Source organism: Filicampus tigris, chromosome 4, assembly GCF_054856515.1.
Source record: "Filicampus tigris isolate MCC_2025a chromosome 4, RoL_Ftig_1.0, whole genome shotgun sequence".
Taxonomy (NCBI): Eukaryota; Metazoa; Chordata; class Actinopteri; order Syngnathiformes; family Syngnathidae; genus Filicampus; species Filicampus tigris.
The window spans coordinates 310411-331583 of record NC_141220.1 but is presented as its reverse complement, the minus strand read 5'-3'; positions in this window follow the sequence as shown (position 1 = coordinate 331583).

Here is a 21173-nt window from a genome sequence, read left to right as displayed (position 1 = left end):
TTTGAGCAAGCCAACAAAAGAAGTTCATCGACAAAACAAAACAAGAGGTCACCAAGACAAAAGGTCACCATGTCACCATTTGCAACCGTTCTACACATGCTGCTCAAAAAAGGAGTGGGAAGAAGAAAAGTTATTAAATCCCACCCCCATCTCACATTTATATTTCAAGCTATACAATCTGACTTTCACTTCCCTAATGATTAAGTTACACCTAAACAAGTCCTACTAATATAGATAACACATTAGAAAAATTGATGTACAATATATTACATATACAGTAATTACTATCGAAATGATGGTTTGCGTAGTTTAAAAATACAGTATATTTCAACAATAATTTCATACCAACAATAGTAATAGAAATAATATATACCAACATGATAAGCAACAACAAGTACATACCAACAATGATAAGAAAGAGCCAGTGACTGAGCAGTTAATGCTAAGCCCCAGGCTCCTTGTACTGTGTCCAGACCGTACGTTTGTAAGACACTTCAAAGTTATGGATGCTTTGGCATTGCTTGTAGTGTAGGTCCAACCTGTTCCTCAGTTTTACCCCACATACAGACACACAAAAACTCTTCCTGATAGTATGAAACTTTGGTAGTACAAAATTTCCAAAGCCTCGCATGTCATAAGTACTTTCTCTAAGTCGAAAAAAACGTTTTATACAGATTGGTATCGATTTACTAAAGGCTTTAAATAAGATTAAAGTGACATTTGGATGAGCGAAACATTGGCACTTATATAATAGGTTTGCATGTAAAAATGACATCAGTACTAAAATGCCCACCTCAAAAGACTCTGTAGTGATTTAAGGGCTTTTTTGTGATTGGGTTTACTGCTCTCTGCCTCCTAGGGATGGCCAAATGAAGCTCCATGATGGCCAAATGAAGCTCCCTTTTTGGGGCGTGGCTTATGTTATGTTTTTGGTCTCAGCTGTCACGTCACGGGAGGGAGCCAAGTGTGGTAATATTGCTCGCTTTGTCAGTTTTGTTGTCTAAAACAGCGACCGATCGTCACCAAAATGCAAATGCACATTACTACTGTTGTCCACTTCAACCTGTGAAAGTATAAAAGTGTTCTGAACAATAGTTTGGATTTATTGACATAAAATGTGATCTCATCATGATCACTTCCACAAAATCAAAAATACCGTGGCGATCGCATCCCCACTTACACAGGCTGAAGCGGACAAGAGCATCAATACGCACGCGAACCCGACTTGTTTACATTTCTGACATTTAGCGACGCTAAACTCGTGTCAACTCCCAGGAGGGAAACGGCGGCTTGCAGCGAGCAGCAGCGTAGGCAGATTGGAGCTTTATACCCCACCCCCTTCCCTCCCCAGCTAAAGGTAGGATAACAGGACGGCTAATAGCAACAACTAGCTTCAGGCCGTTAAAACAAAAGGTTCTTAGCTCCTTACTATCGGTGCAGCGTGTGGAGGTGATCTTGAGCTTGTGTCTTCATTTCATGGGGTTGCCTCCCAAGCAGTCACGTGCGTTGTCAAACACCGCTTGCAGCCGCAAGCAAACGTCAATGTTCAGCAAACAAAAAGTTCCAGCGAGGAGGCTGACTGCACAGCCGAGTGTGGCCGCATTGGAACGTATTGTTTCGGCTGTTTTGTTCCATGGCGTGTTGTCAGTCGAAAAACTGTGGCCATTCCTCACCCAAATAAATGTGCACGTCCACTCATTTCCACTTCAGTCTCTGTAAATATTCTGACTGGGGTTTAATGCCTCACCCGTCCTAACCGTGATCAGCAAAGAAGCATTGTTTTGTTTAGTTTTTTTAAGCAAAGAAGCCGTGTGCGCTGGTCCCAGACTAAATCTATGTAGCTCTGCTCACTTCCACATTTCCTCCTTCTCATATAAATCAGCCATGGAGAGGTTATTCCTTTTGATATGTTGAAGTGGTCATTAGTAAGGATGTCCACATAAATTTTGGTGTGAATTGATAGCCGGTTTTGGACGTTATAAGCAATGAAAGTACAATGATTTCCAATGGAGAGTTTGGAATCGGTTACTCCCGTGACTCCGGCCGAACAAGGATAGAACGGTAGGGGGCGCGGCCATTGGCCTAATTAACGAGAGGCGTTAGTCATGGAGTCACTTATTTCCTAATTTCTCCAAAATGAATGGATAAAATAGAAAATGTTCCTGATCAAAAAATGTATAAAATGAACTTGTTAGTGAAAACATGGCCATCCCGGCCCCCCCGTCACTTTAATAAGGTATAATATTTCAAAAGGTCATGAATCTTCAGTAAGTTTGATTGAGTAAACAGACTATTGGTGTGTACTAAAAATTGAGCCTTATGTATAATCCTTACAGCTCGTTTTTGCAATATAAATAAAGATGTATGGAACATTGATAGTTGTTTCCCCATACTTCAACACAATAAGTGAGATATGGGAGTACTAAGGAACAACATAATGTTCCGAGAGCATCATGATCTAGGAATTGGTTTGCTTTATTCACGATTGAGAGACTTTTGGAAACGTTTGCTCTTATGTGTCTGATGTGGGCATTCGATGACAACTTGTTATCAATTATTACTCCCAAGAATTTATATTCCTTAACATTTTCTAGTTGTACACTATCTATTTGTATTGTCAATTCTGGTTTACTTTTATAGTTACCAAATATCAAAACTTCTGTTTTTTTGCATTTAGAATTAATTTATTATGATCCATGTATTTACTGTCCTCACGAGGTCATTATAATTATCACTGCTATAAAATATATTTGTGTCATCTGTATGATCGTTTATGTAAATTGTTTATGTACAATCGCTGTGTTGTCTTGTAGGTCAAAAGTGACCCATTGCCATGTTTAGTTGTAGAAAAAATACCTTAAACAATATTTTCCCAACTTGAAATTGTATTACTTTTCCTAAATGGACTCCATAATTATGTCTGCTGATAGTGTAGTGGTACACACGCCTGAGTTGTGTGCGGGCAGCGTGGGATCGATTCCCGCTCAGTGACAGTGTCTATGTGTGCCCTGCGACTGGCTGGCAACCAGTTCGGGGTGTAGTCTGCCTTCGCCCATTGACGGCTGGGATAGGCTCCAGCAACTCCCCGCGACCCTGTATAGGATAAGCGGTTTGGAAGATGACATGATGACATGACTCCATAATTAGGAAACGTGATACTTTATTTTTGTTTATGTTTCCATGTGGGCTGTACACCATTAGGGTACACAGATTGTCTTATGAGTCATTTTTGACCCATGAATTATAAAAGAATTTAAAGACCAGAAAAAAGTTTAAAGGGCACACAAACTGTCTCTACTACACAAACATAGCTGGGCAGCTGTTAAGCAATTACAAGGCCAGGACCCAGGAGGCAAGTAGTGATGGGACGAAATGGGCCGAGGCTCCGAAGCTTGTGTCGAGTAATGGGAGGGGCGTTTCCACGAAGCTTGTATCGAGGCGCGCGTCTTTTCGGAAAAACACGGAAATGATGACGTGTGAAGCCTCGCCGCCCGGCTGAATCGCGTGGACGCTTCGGGAGTGGTCCGACATTTGGCGTGTGTGTGTGGGGGGGGGGGGGGGGGGGGGGTCTGGTGTGACTGTCTGCGTGCGAGACTGTGAGAGGCAGGGGTATGCTGTCAATCAAACAGCCGGGCACACATGCAGGCAATAGTTGTTTTTAAAGATATGCCTACCAAAAACAAGCATTTTAGCGACGCGTTCCATACATTTGTGATGAATTAATGAAAATGGAGGACTCGAAGGAAAGTAAGAAGACTGCAAAGAAAATGAAATGCAGTTACAACAAGGTCTGGGAACTCATTGTCCGTGGGTGAAGCCAGTGAAAGACGAGTCAGATAAAGCTTTCTGTGAACTTTGTGGCTGCTGTTGCTCTGAAAACTGAAAGACTTGAGTTGTGATGGACCGAACGTGTTTCATCAGCGCTTTCCTCGGATCTGGAAGTGCATAGTGCTGCTATGGGGGACACGTTTGTTTACAACTGAATTTATTGTAGTTACAGTATTGTTATCTCCTGACTATTTTTAGGCCTAGATAGACCAAAAAGACGCTGGCCAACAGTGACAGATGCTTACCCCCTGTGGTGTCCTGCCGGCTGTCGGCATGTCACGCTGGAGGAATACACCGCAACGACAGACAGCGACGCTGACCATTAAAGTACCTTCTGCGCATGCATAAAATGTAATACCCTTCCATACCATCGGCGGCGATAGTCACTATTTCTCATTGTTAGAAAAATCCAACCGGAAAGCTGTTGGCCGGGGGCAGATTATAACAACATAAACAATGCATTCAGCTATATTCTTCGCTCACGATGAACTCCCACGCGAAGTAAACCATCACATTCTTGACACGGTATTGTCAAATACTTACATTGTCAACCCTTGCTCTTGTACTTGTAAGAAGATAAAGGCAGTGGAGGCGAGCTCACTGTTTTTCCGCATTTGTCAGTTCCCGTTGGTGCTCCGAGCGCTGATTTGCTAGCTAACAGCCAATCACAGTGACCAATTGTTACGACTGGTAACGCCGATTTATTTCCTCATGTGGCAGTTTCAAGTCCTTTGTTTTGGCCTGTAAACGCCCCCAATACGCTTACAGATGGGTTACGACACTACGACGGTGGCCACTACACTAAACAGACACCGCACTCAGACGCCATGACGCTTCATCACCTCTGACGTCGGTTTGGTCGATCAGGGCCTTTTGATATACTTCTTGTTTTATTTTTGTTATATGCTGTGGCTGATTAATTTGAAAATAATTTGAATTGCAGTAGTTGTAGTAGCCTGTCTTTGTTTGGATTGTCTTTGTTACTGTAGTAAATTGTTACTCAACTTCATGCTGTACATGTTGACTTGAGATTTGACAAGTTTTTATTGTGTGTGCGACTATTGTTAAAGTGCATCTACCTCAAGATATGATGGGACTGACTAATATCAGTCTTTATTGTGAGCTCCTACTGCAAGGGCGGAGCTATGGGTGGGCCTAGGTGTGTACAGGCCCACTCAGATTGACAGACTGCCCACCCAGTGTGATTCATGAAAAAATATACTTAAATTATTTTTGCATTAGTGTTTCATTGTGTTTTTTTTATTGTATTGAATATATAGAATGGCATAATTGTGGTTGTCTAAGGAGGATCTGAACTTCATATTATTCAGTTTGTCATTTTATTTGAATATACGATGTGTTGGGATAGGAGGATTGTGCTCAGTGAGAGAAATATGCGGCCACCTGCCCAAGTAGACAAGCCACCAAACAAAGAAAAAATATCAAACAAAAACAACTGACACACACGCACAGTGTTGTCAGTGGTACAATAATATGGGTGTCAGGTTCATCAGATAGACATTTATGAAAACCACACAAAATAAGGAGGTGAAGACACTCTCTTTGAATTTTAAAGCTTCCAAGGAGAATGGAGAACTTAACAATACAATTCTTACAGGCGTTCTAAAAAAGTCTCCCCGTCTCCCTTCTTTTTATTCTCACATCCCTCCATACATGGGCGTTCCAACTCTAAAGGATGGGGTGAGCAAAAGGGCAGTTGAAACGCCTTGTACTTGTCTGTCACGTAATTGCGTCTGTGGGACGGCAAGGTACACCACACTTTTTTTTTTTATTGTTTCCCTACTCGACCGCGTGTCAGGAGTGCGGCACCTGCACGTGCCCCGGTATCGGTAAAGTCCGTTCTCGACAACGGTTGGCTGACTCAGGCCGACTGAGACCACGTGGGTCAATTGAATATGCAGGACGGAAACCCGGGAATGGAGGGCCAATGCCCAGCTCTGTTAGTTCTGCAATCATTGCTGCGCTTTCTGAGCTACTCCCACTGGCAACTGCTTCCTTTCAGAGTTATATTGGTTCAATTGATAATGTCAAACAAAGAATTGTTCATGACCCTAGGACCCTCCATCTTAAATATTGTAGCAACCTTGTGTGTTGTTTACGGGTTATGTGATTTCCTGTCGTTTGGGGGTATCGTGAAGTCAGCAGGAGGTTGACAGGGGAGAGCGGGAGGAAAGGAGGGAAAACTGTTGAGTGTTGCACTAGCTTAGCGTTGTTGTTGTTGCTGTCATTTTTGGCGTGGTTACGGCCAACAACAACCTTTCTGTTACTCATTAGTTATACCCCCATTAGTTGCGGGTAGCTCACCGCCTGGCCTGATTCACTGCAACGCTACATTGGTGTCAGAAGTGAAACCATCGGTATGGTAACGTGTGAGGAAAGTAACGGAGGTCGCCCCTCGGGTCAAGGAGGAAGTGAACGTCATTTATGATGGTGCGTGGGGCCGTGAGATAAACCCCGTTCGAAGCATGTTGACCACCTGATGTGGACTGCGAGGAAGCTGGCATTCGATGCTGGTTTAGGCTCAGTGAATGCTGAGGGTGGCGTACATGCAGACAATGATGATAGCCCCTATAGTAGCCAGCAGCCTATCAAGACGCCTAAATACTTCAGTAAGGCAGACTGGGAGGCTTTCCATGTCGAATTTGAACTTTTGGCACGGGCTGCTGGCTGGACTGAGAGGGATAAGGCACCGCAGCTGGCCATGTTGTTTGACGGAAGAAGCTTTGTCCTGCTTGTTACTGCTTAGCCCTGCTGAACGAGATGACTATGGGACTTTGGTTGGTGCCCTACGGTGGCGTTTTGGACAGTGCAGTCAGCGCAACGTTCTACGCGCAGAACTGTATAACAGGCACAGACAGGCTGGTGAACCTCTCCGTGTATTAGCTAATGACATTGAAACCTTGTCAAGGCGTGCACATGCTCATATGCCGACTGACGTTCAGAGTGAGCTGGCCAGACCAGTTCATCCAGGCCATTACCTCAAGAGAACTGTATATACAGACGCAATTGGCGCACCCTCGTACTCTTCAGGAGGCGCTAGAGCTGGCCGTAGAGCGAGTGGTCATAGGAGATGCCACACGGAGGACCATGTAGACGGCGGCCATGTTGTGTGTTCTGCCTAATCCTAAACCTATAGAAACCTAAACCTAAATGTCAGGTTCACACCAAGAGTCCCTGATTACAAAGGTGTTCCAGCTCTAAAGGGAAAGGGGAGCGAAAGCAGCTAGAATAGAACACTCTGAACTTGTTTTGTCTATGTATGTGTGTGTGTGTGTGTGGGGGGGGGGGGGGTGCGTGTGGGGGTGTGTGGAGGGAGTGGGGTGTATGTGTGTGTGTGTCATTATCATACGTGCAAAGCACACCAAGCAAGCTGGGCCTAGATTAGAATAAAGCTAAAGCTAAACAGCTATTCCTACAAAGCTACCAAGGCTAACAAAGCTAATCATCAAACCTCTATCCTTCATAATACAAATGTGAGACAAAGGCATCATAACACATGAATCATTATATACATTATTATTCTTACACCAATCCAAGAGAAACCAGCATGGGTGGAGGAGTTGACTGAATTTATTCGCACTAGCACACTGCATCGCCACACAGCAGTGCCCGTCCCTGACAGGACCCTCCAGTGTGTTGGGTGTGTTGCCAGTCTGGCCACATTAGTGTGCAGTACCCCTGGAAAGCAGGTGCTCAGGGAAATGGGCCGGGGTTGTGTAGAGTGAACGCCGCAGACCCCTGAACTTGTGTCCCAACGTGCCTTGTTCATTGGAGATGGAGGCCAACTACACAGATGGAGGGGTGGGGCTCTTCCCTTGCCCCACGGCCCATAACGAGTGGAGTGGACAGAGTGGCGGCAGTACGGGAAGTGTGGAAGCGCAGCTGTGATGGTTTGGAACCCAGACAACAGGAGGAGCTGTGGCAACTATTGTGGGACTTAAGAACATTCTTGCGCTTACAGAAGAGGAGGTGGGCTTAATAGACATGGTGCAGAATGACTTTGACACTTGGGATGCACGCTCTATCAAAGCACGTACCCATGGCCTTCCACTTGCACATCAGGGAGAAGCAGACATTGCTATTGGTGAGATGCTGAAAGCTGGCATCATTGAGCCATCTGAAAGTGCATGGGCCTCAGGGGTTGTCGTGGCCACAGAGAAAGTCAGTGAAGAAGAGGACCTGCGTGGACTACCGACCCCTAAACAGTGTGACCAAGAAAGACTCCTCCCACAGCCTCGCATTGATGAGACTCTAGATCTGGTGTCCGGTTCGTCCTGGTTCTTCTCATTAGACCTATGCAGTGGATATTAGCAGGTGCCCCTGAAGCCAGACCAAAGACTGCTTTCTGTACTGGCAGGGGTTTGTGGCAGTTTCAAGACCTTTTTTTTGGCCTGTGAAACATACCGGCTCCCTTCAAGCGACTTATGGACAAGGTGCTGGCTGGCATTCCCCGGCAGGAATATTTGGTCTATTTAGATAACATCATGGTCCATGGGAACTCCTTCCATACAGCCTTGGGGGCCCTGCGGCGGGTCCTACAAAGAATTTCCACTGCTGGTCTGAAACTTCACCCCGACAAGTGTTGCTTTGTGAGAAGAGAGGTTGAATTTCTGGTACACAAAGTTGGGGGAAGGCATTAGCACTTTGGAAGAGAGTGCAGGCCGTGAGGGACTGGCCTTCTCCCGGCAACTTGCATGAGTGGGGTTTCTCATGCATAGCCACACCGCTCTTCCAACTGCAGCGGAAGGACACTAATTTTGACTGGACTCCTGATTGCACATGAGCCTTCAGCTCTCTAAAGAGAGTGCTGACCAAGGCACCCATCTTCGTTCCTCCAGATACTAACCGGCCATTCATCTTGGACACTGAGGCCAGCAATGTTGGAATGGGTGCAGTTTTGAGTCAAGTGGGGGCGGAGGGGGAGTAGGTAGTGACATACTTCAGCAAAACCTTCAACAAGGCATTATTGTGTTACACGAACGGATTGCTGGCTATTGTGGGGGCTATAAGTCATTTCCAATATTACCTGTCCAGCTTACCCTTCACTGTACTTTACTGGCCATGCTGCACTACAGTGTCTATTTTCTTTTAAGGAACCAGAAGAACAGATTGCATGCTGGCTTGAAGAATTGACACCATATGTCTTCCAATTGGAGAACAGGGCGGGAGCTCGCCATGCCAAAGCTGACTATGTCGCGCCGCCCATGTGCTCTTGCTGGCTGCAGCTTCTGCAAGAGAAGAGAAAACTATGTGGTGAGGAGCAAGGTGATGATCACGTCGAGGCTATATGCAGAGAGGTGCAAGTTGTAGACGCAACTGAATGGAGGAAACAACAGGAACAGGATGCTGATCTACGACCCATATTACAGTGGGTCGAGTTGGGTCAAAACCCTAAATGGGAGGAGGTTGCTGAACACTCGCCTGCCACTAAAGGAATGTATTCAAAGATCGGGGCTCTCCATATGAGGGATGGAGTGCTCCAGAGAGCCTGGAAGGAGAGGTGGCAGGTGGTTGTCCCCAAGGCTCTTGCTCATTTTAAGATGAATGTTTTCTTTAAATTATTTAATGATCAAAAGTGTTTTTATAAAATAAATGAAGACAAGGTTTTATTTTTATTTTTTTCATAATGAAAAATGCAGACAATGATGATGTCGCCGGCGACAGCCAAACGGTGCCGATTACATAATCTGTATGTCACATGTAGGTGCCGCACGAGCAGAGACGCTGCCAAACAAAGAAAAAATATCAAACAAAAACAACTGACACACACACACGCACAGCGTTGTCATCGATGAAATAAAAAGAATATGGGACACATGTCATTGTGTCTATGGGACCGCAAGGTACACCACACCCTTTTTATTGTTTCCTTACTCGACCGCGTGTCAGGAGTGCGTCACCTGCATGTGACGCGGAATCGGTAAAGTCCGTTCTCGACGCTGACGTGCATGACGCGCCGCGGGAGGGATGTTAACGGCAGAGATTTATTTAAACCTCATTAGCTGGCTAATTTACTATTCAAACCCACTGTGGACACACTTCAAACACGCCACTAGTATTACCCAACTGCGCTTACACTTCCATTATTCTGCCAGTCTTTGTCTTCTACCAAGCAAAGCTCACCCTCTCCGATGTGCTTGAATGAAGTGGCTGCAGCATTCAGGTTTCAAATTTCCTTCTTCTTCCTCTCATTCTTCTTCTCCTTCCTTTTCTTCTCTCCTCCGTGCAGACCTAACGTGTGCAGTGCACAGCGTTCCCGCCGGGGGTCCCCATGCAAGTGTAACATATGATTTAGTTGCCAATTGATATTTTCATTTTTGTATCGTTGGAGTTGTTGGTTGCTATAGGGTCACCAGGACGCAAGCCCAATTATCAATTCACAAAAACAACTCACTGCGTGTTTGTTTTATCTTTCAAGAAGGCATCCAATATGTAAATAATAACTACAATAAAGACTCACACAAATCGATTGAATTTTCTCATCAGTTTTCTTTACCATCTGTGAAGTTCAGGAATCATACATTAAGCAGATCTGGGCAGCTTTTCCATCCTCACGAATGCTATCACCCGAGACGGGCGAGGGCAGAAAGGGGCGCGTTCTAACACGCAGCCCTCACATTTATACTGTCTTCAAAAACTAAATATAATGTGGGTTGGTCTCCTCCCTTGCTGGCCCTGCCTATGGGGCTGATCTTCACCAGCTGGTCCCGTGCTCAGATCAGGGCACGCTGACTTTGAACTGATTATGCGATGTGTAATTCCCAATTTGGTTTTTGGTTAACCTGTTGGCTAGTATAAAGCCATTCTTATAGATTCAGATCCTTCAGACCCTCTTTCGGCCTCAAATACTGAGGCCGACATAATTTAGAATTTAGTAATTTGTAAAAAGGGGGATCTCCCTCTTTTGACCGCCATAAATTTAGACCCATGTAGTGTGCCAGAAAAATCGAGATGCAGCTGTGAAGATAACCCCTGTGACTATGTGTGACCACTAATGAAATCAACTAATAAGTTTGCCACGGAAGGCCAAGCAAGAGAAAGGTCACAGCAAGATAACGGCCCGGCTCAAGGTACCTAGGCATCTAAACATAGACGCCAAAGGGGCCTAGTCTAACAACCCCATCTGAGTGACCTTATGGATCACTCAGCTAAAACTTGAGCTTTTCTGAAAAATGTTCATCCCTGTTTTGAACTGGCATAAAGGTCAGTTCGTCCCACCCCCGTTTGTGTATCTTGACCTATGTGTAGGTGTGTGTAGGTGTGTGTAGGTGTGTGTGATCCCCTACTACTACTCGACAATGTTCCAGGGTACGCGACCTTAGAAATAATTTATTACCGGGAAATAAACAGGAAATGTTTACTGAAAGGGAGGGGGGCTATAAGTTAATGGGACAAATTAAATTTCAAGATTTGCTATACACACACAACAAAAGAATTTTATCTTTAGTATTGAAATTTATTTTCTTCCAAGGAGCAGGGTCAGTCGATGCGTCTGTCCGGAGCAGACGCAAGGCCAGGCTGGTTGATGATGAAGAACTTCTCTGACAATTCAGTTGATTGGAAGTAAGATTTTACTAAGACGAATACAGCTGATGCCAAAAGAAGTTGCTCTCTGAGTTGCCCCGCGCGCACGTGTACGCCCCTTCTCGTGTCCTCCTTCTCATAGGGAACAGGATGAATATTCAAACTTGGTGATTACATATGCATTGGTTATACTGATTGGCTAATTTCTTTGTCTGTTTCCTGCCTGAATACCTTCAAGAGGAGAAAGGTATCATATGGCACGAGGCGCCACAAAGTCTGCTTCAACTTGCACCCCCCAAAGATTGATTACCTTGAGAATGATCAGTTTACAACAGGCAGTCCCTAAGGCTGCTAACACACATGGTCACGTCCTGAACGCCCCAGGCTCTCCCCCTGAAGAACCATTGACCTGTTAACACCAGTAGGCCTGCAAAGTATCTTCCCTTGATCTAAGAGCATTCCAGGGGTTTAATGGTGATATCTCCCAACTAACTGTAGGGGCATTCTAGCTATGACTGTATTGTCATGTCATGTCATGTCATCTTCCGAACCGCTTATCCTATACAGGGTCGCGGGGAGTTGCTGGAGCCTATCCCAGCCGTGACTGTATTGTTCTATCTTAAAATATACTTCAGTATTCATGGAGTTAAATTTTGGAATAAGTAATTAAAAAAATAGATGTACGGAAAAGCCTTAACATAAGACAGTTTAAAACATATATAAAGACATCATCTTTGCAAAGTAGAGAAATTTAGGAAAGCCTATGTAACATGGACAAGTGTACATTTTATGGTACATTTCTATTTATATAATGTTGTTTTAAAAGTATGAATTTCCTAATTGTGTGTAAATGTCCTATTGTTGCATTATAGCAAGGAATTTGTAATGATATTTATACACAATGTCCTATAATATTTTGTATATTAGAATGTTACATGTGAAGTAGCTGTTTAGAATTATTGTTATAATTGTTCGTAATATTCAACTGGTCGGAAAAGTATTTAATTACTAAAAGTGTATTTTGTGCATCTATCTTTGCCCGTGACATATAAAACAGTCCACTTTCCCCAAAAATATTTTCACAACAAAATGTCAATTTCTCAACACATTTGTACCATACTTAAAACTCCAGCACTTCTTTTATTGATAAAATTATCTTAGCAACTATGTCAACACCTTTTCCTCAATAGTGTTTAAATATTTCCCAAAAATGTATAACATTCATTCAAAATAAAACACTTTCTCTGTTCTTATTCAGTTTGTTTTGGACAATGTCCAAGCCTTAAATCTTAAAGGGACATAATACATCCTCTAGCTAATCCTATCATTTGATATCTCAATCACATTTTAAATGGTAATAATAATAATGACTCTCGCACACAGATTCCACTCCAACTGGGAGGCAATAATTCATAGTCAAATTTCATTCAAATTTCAGGTTTATCAACACCTGTCTTGTGGTTTGTCCATTTGCAGTCCAATTATTCATTTACTTGATGGATGAATTTGGTTAGTCAAAAAAAAATGTTTATTGATTTATTCATTTATTTATTTTTCAATAGAAATATTGCAAATCAGTACCTGGGAATGCAATGGGATTGATGCAATGGGTTGATCAGGCCCATGGACCCATTGCCCCCGCCAAGTGCTGAAGAGGGCTTGTCGGTCCCCAAATCAGGTTTTCTATCCCAGGGGCCCGTCCCTTAAACATCCTCTCAAATCTCATACACATTGAAACTTCCACCGTCCGTTCACACCTTTATTCACTGGTTAGTATCTCATTCACTCCGCAAAAAGGCGCTTTCCAATTCCACTCAGAAACATCCCCCCCGGCGCGTACGCCATTTGTACATTAAAATTTGTGCTAGCAATTACTCGATTCAGCCAGCGTGTGCCAAATTTCATCACTGTCATCGGTGGATTTTGCCCATCCAATCGCTGTGATGTAGCTCTTCTTGTTCCTCCTGGAGGTGGTTGGGAAACCTGGACCTGTAATGTCAACCAGCTTGTAGATAACAAAGTTTGCAGTCCGATATTTTATGAAACAACATTTTACTCAATTCTGTCCCTTCAGATTTGTCACGACAAAGGTTGTCTTAACTTCACAGAACATCTATCGTCCAGCCTGTTTATATTAATATATATCACTTGGTAAATAGATAAAGAACTATTTAGTCAAATTTTCCAAACCAATTGCTAAGTATTCCCTGTCTTAAGGATATATATAGAACATGGAGAAAGAATATATCAATTAAAACCTATCCCAAAACAGTTTTAATCTCCCAAGACAGATACTCACCATACCAAAACATTCAATCTTTTAACAGCAAAAGCAGAAACACAGCTCGTCTTGAAATTTATTCTAAATACTGCCAAAAACGTACACTTTTCCCAGGTTTGTAGCCACAGAGGGCCAAGGGGTGGCCAACTCCCCTGACCACCTAGTGAAAATTTGGTACCTGTGATTTTCCTGCCACTTTCGCAAGAATGCAGTAGTCTGAAATGTATGTCGTTTATATATCTTACATATCTTATACATCTTAAGGATAATTCTGCTCATTTGTGTAAGGAAGATATGATCCCTGCCATGTATAACCTATATACTGTAGGCTTTTTCATATGGGATACTCTGCCACATTTTTAATATTAACTGCATATTTAAATACTACATTTACAAATGGTCTGAATGCAAACACTAAAATAATCTCTTTAAAGTTAAGAACATTCAATTCTCACAGTCAACGTCAATAAAATAATAATTTCAAACTATAGAAACCAAACAATAATGACAGATCAGTCATCATTCATCATACCATCCACAGCCATGGTTTCATGAGATAAATGCACACATATAAGGAGGCACATACGGCCACTCCTCAATGAGGTGTTGTTCAACTCTGGCCACCCCAGTGAAAAATTTCTAGTTACGCCACTGCTTTCTCCACCCATGGTCAAATAAAGAAAAAACAATGTAGTTAACAATGTGTGGAACAATGTGGTTGATTTAATTCAGAGCGTCCAATAACAACAAATCCATAATTTCCTAATATCCATAAGTAATATTAATGTTGAATTGAGAGAAGAAAATAAATATGAAATGATAATAATAATTGACCTCCAAAAAAATGTGTTCATCATCATTCTCATTCCCACCCTCCAGTGTCTAATTTCAACTCAACCGTAATTAATAGGTCTACAATAGCTTCTAATTAGGGCTGCCAAAATTTCAAATGTCAAAAAGCATTAATTACTCAGTTTTATTTACTTCCTGTGGCAGATTCACTTTGTTCACTGCAGCCAAACTTAGAGCAGAGGTCACTGTCACCAAGACGGGCCTTTACGTAGTTTTCCTTTAAACAGTTACTCTGTGGTTCATTATAGAAATCCAAAATAATTTGCCCACTATGCAAAGCCAAATTCAAATACCATATTACTTGTACGTCTTTGGTGCGTTGTTCAACAGTTGTATTTTACAGGAAAAGAATAATATTTGGGGCTCAAAGAAGGCTATTAGAATAGCCTTTAAATCAAACTTTACTTTTCATTTTTTCGTATTAATTCCAACATTTTACTCAAGTAAATATCGTTTACAAGCCTTGTAAAAGTTGTAGTTGAAAAATATGATTCATCTCAATTATTAGAGAAATTTTTGCAATTAATTTATTTTTTTTGTTTGTTTTTGACCGTACTGCTTCTAACACGTTCTACATCTTGATTGTTTCCCATATGTGTCTTTCAGCAAAGCTCATGGCCTATGCTCAAGCCAAAGAACATAGTTCCACAGACTCCATGTAGTTCCAACTCCATAAAAACACATCCATCCATCCATTATCTATACCGCTTGTCCTCACAAGGGCCGCGGGGAGTGCTGTAGCAGCAGTCTTCGGGCAGTAGGCGGGGGACACCCTGAATTGGTTGCCAGCCAATCGCAGGGCACACAGAGACAAACAAACATCCGCACTCACAATCACACCTAGGGGCAATTTAGAGTGTCCAATTAACACATTCCAAGCATGTTTTTGGAATGTGGGAGGAAACCGGAGTACCCGGAGAAAACCCACGCAAGCACGGGGAGAACATGCAAACTCCACAAAGGGAGGCCGGAGCCGGGATCGAACCCACGACCTCTGAACTGTGAGGTGGACGTGCTAACCAGTCGACCACCGTGCCGCTCATAAAAACACAATTATACATAATGAATTCATTTGTCAAATCCAATACAAAACCATTCTGCTTCTTCTTCACGAAGCAAAAAATTAAAATTGTTTTTCTTAAAATCGTTTATTCAGTCCATTCCTTATTAGGTTAATAATATCATGTCCAGGGCAACAAAAATATTTATACCATTAGCAAAGATCATTAACTTCAGAATTCGTGATACTTTATATCATATATAAAAGACTAATAACTTGGGCCCGAAAAACTGAGCCTTAAGGGGAAATCCACAAACCTCTATCATTTAATGTGATCCGGTCGTCAATTGCAAACATAGTAATCTAAAACAATATAATACAATACAAATGTCTGGGCAACCAACATTGTGAGAAACCCCTCATGCAACATTTGCTGCACCCTTGTAATTCCATGTTTAACCATATCAAATGCTTCTGGTCCGCAACAATAATAGTAAACAAATATTAACAACAACAGAAAGGTCGACCTCAATTTTGCAGAAATTCACTCATTAAAGCAGGGGGCTGAGAATGTATCCCCTGCGAAAATTGAGGAGCACTGTACACAAATAGCCTTTTCCCTCCTACACCTCCCTGCTGCTATTCTCACTACGAGATCTTCAACTATTACAGATGCCGATCCACAGGTAATCTATTGGAATCAGTGTCACTTGTACCCATAATCTGAGACCGGTGTCTTCTAATCCCACCATTGGCTAATTCCATAATTCTCCAATCCCCGCACAAAAGAGAGATTTTTTCTTTTTTGTACACAGGGTATCAACATTCCTTTGTGATTGGTTGTAATACTGCTTTTCATTGCGCCTTAACAAATGCATTACAGCTAATCCAAAACTAACAGTAACACCACAAACTAAATAAAACAAAACATGTTCATTATCCCAACAAAGTAAAAACAGCATTGCTTTCAGAATGAAAATTTAACTGAGGCTACATCTTGCATTTATAAAGGTAACTATATTTCCAGCAAATAAATCCTTTGTGTCTGTCTATCAATCAATATCATAGGAGAATAGCATTATCCATCCATCAATTATCTGTACCGCTTCTCCTCACAAGGGTCGCGGGTCGTGCTGGAGCCTATCCCAGCTGTCTTTGGGCAGTAGGCGGGGGACACCCTGAACTGGTTGCCAGCCAATCGCAGGGCACACAGAGACAAACATCCGCACTCACAATCACACCTAGGGGCAATTTAGAGTATCCAATCAACTTACCATGCATGTTTTTGGAATGTGGGAGGAAACCGGAGTGCCCGGAGAAAACCCACGCAGGCACGGGGAGAACATGCAAACTCCACACAGGGAGGCCGGAGCCGGGATCGAACCCACGACCTCTGAACTGTGAGGCGGACGTGCTAACCAGTCGTCCACCGTGCCGCCCGAATAGCATTATTATTATTATTATTATTATGAGCTCTCCGGGGCCATTCATTCATTATGTGGACCGCCTGCAACTTCACAATGGTTGCGGGTGTGCTGGAGCCTATCCCAGCTGAATTTGGGCAAAAGGCGGCATACCCCCTGAACTGGTTGCCAGCCACGTAGACAAACGAATATTCACACTTACAATCATACCTAGGGACAATTCAGAGTGTTCAATTAACCTACTGTGCCTGTTTTTGGAACGTGGGGCAGGGGGGAATCTGAGTACCTGGAGGAAACCCACGCAGGCATGTGGAGAACATGCAAACTCCACACAGGAAGGCCGGGGCCGGATTCGAACACACGACTTCTACACTGTGAGGCAGATGTGACAATCTCCACTGGCCCACCTGTACAAAATATTTGGCTAATAAATAGAAATTGGGAAAAACTCAGCAACGCTTTCGTCAACTTTGTACACCAGGGACTAATGCACAACAGATGTCCTTCCTTCATCAGGTCATCAATGGTGATTGTCACATCCTTATCAATATTACATTCTGTCCTCATCTTCACAAACAAACCAATACTTCCACGCCTTTTATCTGCTGTTTTGTCTAAATAATCAATTTTCCTCCAGCTCCTTGTCAAGTCCTAAACCAAATCTTGGAGATTGCCACAACATCAAATTTAACATTTTATGTTATAGGTCACGTCCAGTGTGTCCTGCTATTAAAACTAAAAGTGAAAAGTGTCGCCTCTATCGATCTTTCGTTTACTTTAGAGTAGCCCCCTGTGAAAAATATGAACGTAGATATGTTTTTAGCCAAGTACCCCTCACCAGTGCAAAGCATTTTGAAAGAAAAAACCATAACAAGAAAACAAAAACAAAAACTTAATACAAGGTGTTGTGTCATTATGTATTTATTACTAAACTCTATTAATTTGTTATTATTTTATTTATTTATTTAAGACTCTGGCATGGATGCTAATATCTAAATGGTTTATAATCTCACATATAATCTCCCTTTTTGGGAACCCGCAATCAAATGTCAGGATCACTTGCACCAGAATTCATGTCCTGTCCTTGTCTGATTACGTCTGGCACCATAGCAAGATAGTCATGGGACACTCTATAACACTTTACATCGAGACCTTGCTTGTATAAAGATTTCCGTCGATCAATAAGTACTAGACGGCTTAACTATATCGAGGAAAAGAAAAGGAAGATATAAAATTATAGACCTGTTTTGCTGTTACCTCAATTTTCTAAAATACTTGGGGAGCCTTTTGTAGGAAAAATGTAATTTAGCAAATAACCCCCTATAGTCAACATCTGTAGCAGTGATAGGATTTGTAAAGAAAAGAAATGTATGACTGGTCTCCAGCTGAATCTATTTTAGAGTGGCAAAGGCTTGTATTCCACTTGACAAGTTTATTTGTTGTGGTCTGCGACTACACAGATAAGCAATATTATAGTAACATCCTCCAATACACATCTATTAATTCACAGCACGCCTAGACTTCTCAATTCACTTTATCTAATAATTAAACAACCAAACCATATAACCAATTCACGTTTACCCGTCTTATCACCACTAGAATATTTAACAAACTTGCCAAAATTACTAACTAACGTTTATTGACGTGACATCACTCACGAGCATACAGTGTATAGGAATCACCTAACAGGATTCAGGAACATTATAAATGATTAAACTCATCTTTTGGTATTAATACATAAAAACAAACGTGACGAAATATAGTCAAAATTATGGAGTCTGCTGGCACACCAACAGCTAGTTAAAAATAAACAGCCCCCCCCCGTCATTCCACGCTGGACTTGAGGTGTGTTCAAAGCCCTCTCACCATGAAGGACATCTCAAAAACTGCACATATACTCTATGTAAGTATCAAATGCCAATAACTACTACATAATAAAACAATGTGGGCTTTCTAACAGATTTGATGATGTGTTGAAGCTGCGCAGTTGTTTATTGGGGTTTAAGAAAAGTGTGCAATGGAAAATAGTTCATGCTTACTGTAGTGCCACTGACAAATGTATAACATTTATCAATAATGTGGATACAATACAATACAATTTTATTTATATAGCACATTTGCTAATTCTTTATTTCTTTTGTTCTATTAAATTTGAGTTGATTTCTGGTACATGTAGGATAAGCAATAGTAAACCTGGCGCTTCAACCTATTCTAACTTTTTGTCATTTGGTGTTCACAATAGTTTTTGGATATACATTTTCCTCTACTATGTATTCAACTGAAAGATAAATTACTACTACAATATTGAATAAATCTCCATCACACTTATATTTGAATTTTAAATATCAGGTAAAGACATTCCAAGACAGTACAATACAATATACTTGAACAACACGCTTTCCCCTTGCGTTTCCTAACGGCTTAATTAATACAATAGGATGCCATGCCCAAGGGCGGCACGGTGGTCGACTCGTTAGTGCGTCCGCCTCACAGTTCAGAGGTCGCGGTTTCGATCCCTGTGTGGAGTTTGCATGTTCTCTCCGTGCCTGCAACCAATTCAGGGTGTCCCCCACCTACTGCCCGAAGACAGCTGGGATAGGCTCCAGCACGCCCGCGACCCTTGTGAGGATAAGCGGTATCGATAATGGATGGATGGATGGATGGATGGATGGCATGCCCAAATATTCACACCTGTTCCCTGCGCTCCCTAATGCGGCACATCAGAGAACGCTCTTCTAGCACGACCAAGCTCCTGCGAATACACTTTATTACCAGCCCGTATCAAATATTCACAATCGCTACTCATTTATCATGCCATTTCTGCTTCGCATACAATATTTTGAATATTTTCTTTTTTTAATTTACTCTTTTTATAAGCCAATATTTATCTTCCTCATAATCTTATGGCCACCGAAGTTTCAAATTATAGTGTCCAAACTTGCTTGTACACACATCAGGGAGAATGAGAGAAAGAGAGAAAGAGAGAAAGAGAGAGAGAGAAAGAGAGAGAAAGAGAGAGAGAGAGAGAGACAGAGAGAGAGAGAGAGAGAGAGAGAGAGAGAGAGAGAGAGAGAGAGAGTTTTTGTGTTGGGATAAGCAAAAAGAAAAAACAATAAAATAATACAACCGAGAAATGCTTTTAATAATTTGAGTGGATATTTACATGAACTTTTCTATCGAAATAATGAATACTTAAAATTGAGCAGGTCTTATCAGGAGATTTGAGTGGCCAGAGCTTACGTTACTGGAAGTCCTTCCCAGGTCACACCAAGAATGACACTCTGACCTGAGCAAGGCTCATGGATTGCTGATGGGGAACATAAACTCCTTTAGTGACCTTTATTCATGCCAATGGAACCCTGAAAATGTAACTTCATGCAACACAATGTGAAGAGTCAACTTAACAATAACATACCGAAAGTGAGCAGCAAGAAAAGAAAACAAAAATTGTAGACCAAACAAGCGTCCCTTCTTATCAGCTGAAGGGGAACAGGGAGACACGGTGAAATGGTGACTGGGTGGCGGTCAGGAAAAGAGACAAACTGGGGTTTGGGAGACAGTTGGTTTTGAGATAAACAACCATAGGGACGGAGGGCCAATCAGGGCCTCTGTGTTTTGTTTTGTTTTTCCATTGGGCATTGTCTACCACCATTTTAAGATGGTCCGCCATTTTGTGATCACTTAACTATGACTAAGCACAAATTTCACTACCTCATATCAACGTTTGCATAAGTATACTGTATGCTTCCCTTCAATAATTTTGGCATCCTTTTACAATTCTTCCAGTTTCTCCACTCCTCCAAGGCAGTGGTCCATCCAATCACACGCACAAAATAGCAATGGAGCCATGCCTGCTTATACAACCTCCGTTTTAAACTCTGCTAGATTTTAACGCAATTTGTTTTCAACCCTCTGTACTGCAACATGATAAATGAAACACATTATTATAATTACCTAGGTCACTCCCCTTCCTTTTATTTCGGTTCTACTTTTTTCACAGCTGTGTCCCACGCACAGGCTCGTAACATCATCGCAATGTAGACCAAACACTTCAAGACATCCATTCCACGTCTCCCCACCTCAATCTGACACTCAAAATTCAGAACTTAAGAAAAAATGCTTTGTCCCCACGCTACTTGATCCTAATAGTATTCTATAGTCACACAATCCACAGGAAAGTCAGAAAAAATCAAATACTCATACGAGGCAAACATAAACAAACAACGATCAAATAAAACACCAT